This window comes from Peromyscus californicus, unplaced genomic scaffold, assembly GCF_007827085.1.
Source record: "Peromyscus californicus insignis strain IS unplaced genomic scaffold, ASM782708v3 Scaffold_12__1_contigs__length_115047231, whole genome shotgun sequence".
NCBI lineage: Eukaryota > Metazoa > Chordata > Mammalia > Rodentia > Cricetidae > Peromyscus > Peromyscus californicus.
The window spans coordinates 67,511,204-67,519,088 of record NW_026294413.1 but is presented as its reverse complement, the minus strand read 5'-3'; the positions used below and the strand labels follow the sequence as shown (position 1 = coordinate 67,519,088).

Here is a 7,885-nt window from a genome sequence, read left to right as displayed (position 1 = left end):
TGAAATGTCCCCTTAATGCAGAGACTCTAATAGAAATGTAAGGGCAAAGCCTACTCGTTTTAAATGAATACTTCTCCCCACCCCACCCCACCCCCACCCCGCCCTCCCTTTAGCCAGTCATTGTGAAGATAAATTGAGACTCTGTGGAGCACAGCATTTCAGCTCTAGAATTTACTGGGGTTTCTTTGTGTGGCGGTGGTTTATACTTTGTGTTTACAAAATGGGGTTTCTTGTCTCAATTTCATCCTTTAAACAAAGCAAGCGCCTGCTGAGGCATATCACACCGTGCTTGTCAGGGTGGTGGCCACAACAGAGGGGAAATGATGCACTGGAAAGAAAAGCCGTATTTACCAGGAAGCTATCAACTGAGGACAGGATGTGGTGTCTCATGAGTGATCAGGGAGACTTTCTGTCTGTCAGGCAGGGGACATGACAGGAAGACAGTCGGGCACAAGGAGGCAGTGTTTCAGTGACAAGGCTGAAAAGTCAAAGACCACAGTAGAGTTCTTCGAAGTCGGTTCCTTTCAAGGAAAAGTATTGTTAGGCAGAAATTCGTGGCCTGAGCCCAGCAAACTACCTGGTTGTCCCTGGGGAGGGTACAATGCCTGCTCACTAAACCCAACAGAGACAGAAAGAAGAGCCCTGCAAGAAGGAAATTCTAGTCACCCCATCAAGGGCCATAGCCAAGATGCACAGAAAGTCACCTCACATAAGAAGAGGTGACGTGAAAGACTGTCAGAAGAGAGCGGCTGGCAACAGACACCAAGAAAAGGGACGGGTCTATAGCCTCCGACAGAGATGCTTGCACACCATGTTTATTGCTGCCCTCTTCATAATAGCAAGGCAGGGGAATCAGCCTAGATGTCCATCAGCAAGATGAATGGATAACACAGATGTGGTTCACATACCAACAGAATTATACTCAGCCTTAAAAAGTAACATTTGTGGGAAGATAGATGGAATTGGAAAATATTGTTTAGTAAGATAACCCATGCTCAGGAAGACAAACACCACGTGAGAGGTGTGTGTGTGTGTGTATGTGTGTGTATGGGAATGTGGGGAAATAAAACAAGAAAGGACCATCAGGAGGTCTTTAAATCATGCTTTAAGGACAGATAATGACATGAAAGTGGAGAGGGGACTCCTGGGAAGTGCAAGCAGGGAGTAGTACAGGAAGATGTGCCAGAGGACTGGGTGACAGAGGGAAGGTCAATGGAAGCAGTCCATATGGCACTCCGTGAGGAAATTTGCAACTTGCTCATTAAAATTTTAAAAATTCAAATTAATAAGAGAGGAATAAAAATAGATGTAATAATTTTTAAAGGGACATGCCCCAGGGCTTGTCCCTACAAGCCTTATCAAATGGATAGGCTTGGTCCCACTGTGTCACCTTATGTCACAGTCAGCAGGGAATACAACCTGATATTGCCAACTATAGTGTGTGAGGGAATCCCTCAAAGCCTGAGGTGAGCCTCTTCATCTGGGATCTGCCTTGTACCTTGGAAAAGAGTTTCAGGATGAGTCACAGTGAGGTATATTAGATTACTGAAAGGCAGCTAGCTGTACAGTGACAGATAGAACGCAGGGGGAGAGGGATGGTCAGACCTTAAGCAGGACATTTATTCATGGCAAGGGGGTATCATTGTCACCCATGTGTTGAGAGGATATAAAAATTAAGGGCAGGGGTGTTATAGCTGTTTTCTGCTGATGTCTTTTGTCAGAAGGGGTAGATCCAAGTCCATTGAAGAGAGGTTCCTCTGGTCACGTAGCAGGGGGAGAGTCTTAACTTCATTGGCTGTGAAGGATCAGATGATTGTCCTGTATTCCTGAAGAGACTTGGGGAATAATTATTAAAGGAAATAATTGTTGGAAGCAGATGATTTGGTTACAGAGTGAAACTGAGAGATTTCCCAGGAAGGTTGAGGGACAGGGAGGAAGAGAGGTGGGAGAAAGTGGGCATTGAGTTGATTCAGGGTGACAGTGACTGGTCCCATTGCCAGGACTGTTGCACCAAAATGAGGTAGCAGCAGTAGCAGGGAGCTCCAGAGCATCACAGGAAGGGAATGGGAGAAACTGGAAGAGTAATGTAAAGAATTCTATCTGGCCTGGGTGAAAGGGATGAAGGTCCCCTTTAGCTAGAGTTTCTCCGTAGCCTCTAAAAGATGCTTTTTGCAGATGAATCAGGAACAAGTGGAGCAAATGGAGCTGTTGTACTGTGACAGCAATGGGGAGAACTTGTGTGGGTCACTTTGTTTGGGTGTAGGATGAAGTCCAGCGAGTAAAACATTTAAAAGACAGAGTACAAACACAAGCACATGGATGAGGAGGAGGAAGGAGTGGGCAAAGGGAAGGATCAGAATGGGAGGGAATCAGAGGCCCATGCCCAGGAGGAGGCTTGTGGTTGAATTTTTCCTGGTCCCTGTCTCTAGGACCCATTTCAAAGCAGTTAGGGTTTGTTGACCTGAAAGCAGCATGTTCATAGAAGAGAGCACAAATCCCACAGTTAGCAGCAGTCAAAGCCACTCCTTTTAAATTTAATGAACAAATGAATTTTAAAAAATTAATTTAATTTCAATTGACTGCAGCAGTCAAGGAGTGCAGCTGATCCTGAAGGATGTCAGGCTGACCTGAGATGGTGAGACAGAGGCTAACTGATGTAAAGAAGGCTTCAGTGCATCCGGTTTAGTTCCAAGTCCCAAAAACAATGTCCAGAGCAGCAAGAAGAGGGATGAATTCGGTGGTCCATGGCCCATTAGTTCCCTTTTAAAGGTCACCTGAACTGCTTTTAGGGGTTTGGAGGTGTCGATCTTTCAGCAACAGCTTCAAGGCTAACAGAAGGGTGATCAGAGGAGCAGCAGTTAGAATACCTCAGAAGAGGGCCATGATAAACTTAACCATTAGCAAAATCCAGAACGTAAGTCAGGAGGTAATAACTGTACAACTTTGTGGAGAACATTAGGAGAATGAAAACTTTTACATCAAGATTAACATGAGTTAAATGCAGGTGTACAACTGGCTGGATCATGTACCAGAGTTCTGTAGCAGGATAAGGAAATGTATTAGCTGTTGGTTACATCAGACTCCTGAATCAGGAACAAGCACCTGCAACCTTGTAAAAGAAGTCACAGTCAGTTCTAAGAAATGCATCTGGACGGAAAGGGTCTGAGTGAGGTTCCTGCTTCCACATATGGAACTTTGTATATTTCTCTAAATAGTAACAATATCAGCTGTTATTTCATGAACAAAAACAGTATCTTGGCCGGACAGTGGTGGTACACACCTTTGATCCCAGCACGGGAGGCAGAGGCAGGTATATCTCTGAGTTTGAGGCCAGCCTGGTTTACAAAGCTAGTCCCAGACAGCCAGGGCTACACAGAGAAACCCTGTCTTGAGAAACAAAAACAAACAAACAAAACAAAACAGAGCATCTTAAATAAAACAAAATTTCTAGTTAGAAACAATTTTATAAGGGAAAATATTTAAAAATTGGGACAATTACCTTAAGCAACCATACCTAGTATTTGAAAACATGATAATATATACTTTTGTTTACATCAAATATTTATGCCTATGATCCAAGAAACAATTTAATCACAAGTTGTAGTTTCAAAAAAGAGACGATTTTTAATTTTCAATTCAAAAGTATACTTCCAGTGACAACATCTGCCTTGTCAAGAGTAAATGATTCACTTTACAAAGTTTTCTAAAATGGACCCTGCTAACAGAACCTTTTAAAAATCTCTGCCTTCTCACTCCATACACTCAGCCAACAGGTGAAAGATGATGGCAGTCAGTCATGTCGAGTCTGTAATACATAATTTACATCATAGACTGAAATAGCAAACAAGGCTAAAACCAACTCTTCACTCCTTCTGCCCATGGACAAATGTCTAGGTCACCACACACTGATAGCAGTAAGCGTATTTCTTAACGTCGTTCAATTAAAAAATAGAATGGTTGTCTAGAGGTATAATTTGTAAGGCAAGTTAACCACATTAAATGAGCTTTATCAAACACTGGCTTTGAGATTTCTTAGAAAACACCCACAAGCATCACTGCTGAAGCTCGTGTACTTGAGGCTTCAAGGAGAGAATGCAGGCGTGGCCCTGGAGCTCTCCCTCTGGGCAGAGACTAGATTACAGTCTCAGAGCGCCACAGGTGAGGCTAGGTGAGAGATTCTCCTTCATCTAAGTCATCTCCTCCTGAGGAATCCAAGGGTTTGGGATATTAATACAGTGGTTTTCAACCTTCCTAATGCCACAACTCTTTAATACTCATGTTGTGGTGACCTCCCCTCCACTATAAATTTATTTCATTGTTACTTCATAACTGTGAAATTTTCTATTGTTATGAAGCACAATGTAAATATGATATTGTTATAAAGCATAATGTAAATATGATATGCAGGATATCTGATATGCAACCCCACAGGGATCATGACCCACAGGTTGAGAACCACTGATTTAATAGACTCATTTAATAGACTTTATTGAGTCTACAGATATAAAATCAACTGTCAAAGACAGGCAGAAAGAAAGAGAGACTTGATCTAACCTTAGGTGTGACCATGGTTATCCATGGTTAGGGGGCATCTTTGCCACCCACAAATGCAGATGGCCAAAATGCCCACAGAGGAAAATGGGGGGGGGGGGGGCAATTTCTTTTAGGAGCAGAATTTACTTCCACAGTCCACAAGGAAAGCTGGGAAATGTAGTCTTTCAGCAGGAAACTATCAAAGTAGGTGAAGAAGGTGTTATGCATAAGGACAAGGCACACTTGGGAACCAAGTGTGGCCATTAGGAGAGGAATGCCCCCAAGTGCATTCAGCAGCAGCTATCCAGATGATCTGAGGGCTTTGAAGCAGACAGTTTATAACTAAGATTGGCAGAGGAAATGCATTGTTATACTCATTACCTTATTGAACTAAATTTTTGTAAATTGAATTATAAGGTGATTTATAAAGAACTGCTATACTGGCTTACATATGTAGTTAAGACAACATGGATTAAAATACATTAAAAAAAAACTGAGCCTGTTGATGCCATTCTGTAATTCTTTGGGAAGCTGAGACAGGAGGATCACAAGTTCAAGGACTGCCTGAGCCACAGATAAGACCAATTCAGACAACTTTGTGAGACCCTATCTCAAAAAGTGAGAAGGGGCTGGGGAGATGGTTCAGTGGTTAGGAGCACTGTTGCTCCTGCAGAGGACCCAGGCTCAGTTCAAAGCACCTACATGGTGGATCACAATCATCCATATCTCTGGTCCCAGGGGGTCCAACAACCTCTTCAGACCTCCCTGGGCACCAGGCACACACACAGCACACACCAGACACATACACACATATAGGCAAAGCACTCATACACATAAAATTAAACAAATCTTTTTAAAAAGTGTAAAGAGGATTGCTCATTATAAACCTATGTAAATGCTGTGAGCAATGACCATTTTCATAGTCCCAATATTGTGCTGTCTTGAAACTTCTTCCACGAAAGCAATTAGTCCATTACTTTTGAACGTGGCCTCACTAAAGTTTTCAGGATATGAGAAAAATGTGGCTAGATTCTTCACCAGAATAAAACATGAATGGCCTCCAGTCCAGTTCCTGATAGAGTCCTGTTCTCTTCTGAAACCCCTAAGTTTTTATTCTCCATATTTCCATTCACATTCTGGTCTTTCTCAAACCCACCAGCATGGCCCATTAAGCTCTGCTTGTAGCATTCTAGGGATTCTATAGCTCACAGTTGCAAACTCTTCCATATTCCCCCCACAAACCAGTTCAGAAGGCCTATGAACTATATAATCAGAAATGGCTATAGTTTCTGTGTCAATTTTCTGTCTGAGTTACTTTTCTCATAGCTGTAAACAAATACTTGACAAGAGGCCACAAAAGGATTTTATTTTGGCTCACAGTGTAAGTGGAACACAGTCCATCATGATGGGAAAGACAAGGCAGTGGATGCTCCGTGGCAGTGGGGGTGCAAACAGCAGCTTCCTGCTCACATCTCAGCAGGGCAGAAAACAGAGAGAGGTCCAGGCCAGAACCACGTGCAGGCTCTAACCCATGAGTCAAACTCCAATGACCTACTTCCTCCAGCCAGGCCTTAATTCTTTTTTTTTTTTTTTTTTTTTTTTTTTTTTGGTTTTTCGAGACAGGGTTTCTCTGTGTAGCTTTGCGCCTTTCCTGGAACTCACTCTGTAGTCCAGGCTGGCCTCGAACTCACAGAGATCCGCCTGCCTCTGCCTCCCAAGTGCTGGGATTAAAGGCGTGTGCCACCATCGCCCAGCTCCAGGCCTTAATTCTTAAAGGTTCCACGGCCTACCAAAACAGTGCCACCAGCTGAGGACCAAATATTCCAACACCTGAGCCTGAAGGGACGTTTCACATTCGGACCACAGCATAAGGAAAGCATATGGGTTGACTAATATGGCAACCATCTTTGGGAACATGCCTCAAAACAACTATTAAGCCACGTGAAACAAAGATTGATGGAAGAGAGCCTTAAGAATGCTGAAATGAAGCATGCGAACGAGGACAGAGATGACTGTAGGGAAAGTTGGGGGATAGAGCTGGAGACTCAAGAACAGTGAACAGTACTGGGTTGAAATAAGGAATTAAGGCATATTTTCGTGAAGATGAGATAGGCCAATGAATGCAGGAAAAATTGTTTTTTAGAAAAGTCTTGTCAATTCAGGTATAAGTTCTATTTGCCTTTAAGATGAAAGTGAGGGGGTGGAAGGAGATAAGAGAACCACTAGAAAAGGAAAAGGGGGAAAATGCTAAAATCCTATTTTCCAGGCTGGAGGTGCAGCGTAGTGATCAGACCCTTGCCTAGCATGCTTGAGGCACTAGGTTCAATGCTGGCACACACACACACACACACACACACACACACACACACACACACTCCCATTTGCCTTATGAAAACAGGGTGTTGAGCCTGATTGTGTTGTGACATGACCACATCACCCTAAGTCGTAATGTTTCTATAAGCTCTCCTCCTGCAGAACTGAAGAAATCTATCATGACTTCATCTTGTCTTGGAAGCTATAATCACAGTTGATGCCAGCTCTGTCAGAATTTCAGCCAGGGTTGGTGACACAAATTTAATGGCATCTCTGAGTAGAGCTTGGGAGGTCGGGATGGCATCTGCAACAGAACTAGCAGCTGCAGACACCAGGAGGAGACAGTACGAGGACAGAGCAGTGACGTGTTTCTATTCTTTTATGGTGATGAACAGTCTTCCCTCCAAAGAGAAGGGCAGGGAGGAGAAGCAGCAGGTGTGCAGGGCCTCTGCAGGTGTGTGTGACACACCCACTTGTGGGAATGCATGGCATTCAAGAGGTGTGCAACTAGGACAGTTGGGAAGCATTCTGGAGACGTGTCTCAGACAATAGGCTATTTTCTATTGAAAGTCAACTCCAGTGCTTGCTTCAGCAGCACATACACTAAAACTGGAACAATACAGGCAAGCTTATGGCTCCCAAACAAGATGACATGCAGATTCATGAAGCATTCCGTGTTTTTAATATATACAACTTTCATTTCACAATAGGAAAAAAAAGAGGGTCAACCACAAACACCTTTCTTCACTCACGTCATACCACAGAAGGCTCATGGCCTGGGCCTGGATAGACTCCACCCTTCTGAGGTAATTACCATTAACTTGCCTCATTGTAAATAAACCAATTATCCAAAAAAGCTGAGGCAGTCAGCAGTTGGCACAGCCATATCTGAATGGAATGGCAGAAGTCATAAAGCCAGCACAGCTGCTTGACAAAGATCCAGCGAAACTGAGCCACATGATAGCTGCCATGTCACCTTTGGCTTTCATCTCCATCTGTTGCATACTTGGGGCACTTTTAATATTTGTACAATCTGGGC

General features: G+C 43.4%; 1 non-coding gene across 1 annotated transcript; it reads left to right on the top strand.

The window, feature by feature from the left end:
* Positions 1-7,425: 7,425 nt before the first annotated feature.
* On the top strand, positions 7,426-7,528 carry LOC128108074 (U6 spliceosomal RNA). The gene has a single exon (XR_008217291.1). It is a non-coding gene; the product is annotated as a U6 spliceosomal RNA (small nuclear RNA).
* The last annotated feature ends 357 nt before the right edge of the window (positions 7,529-7,885 follow it).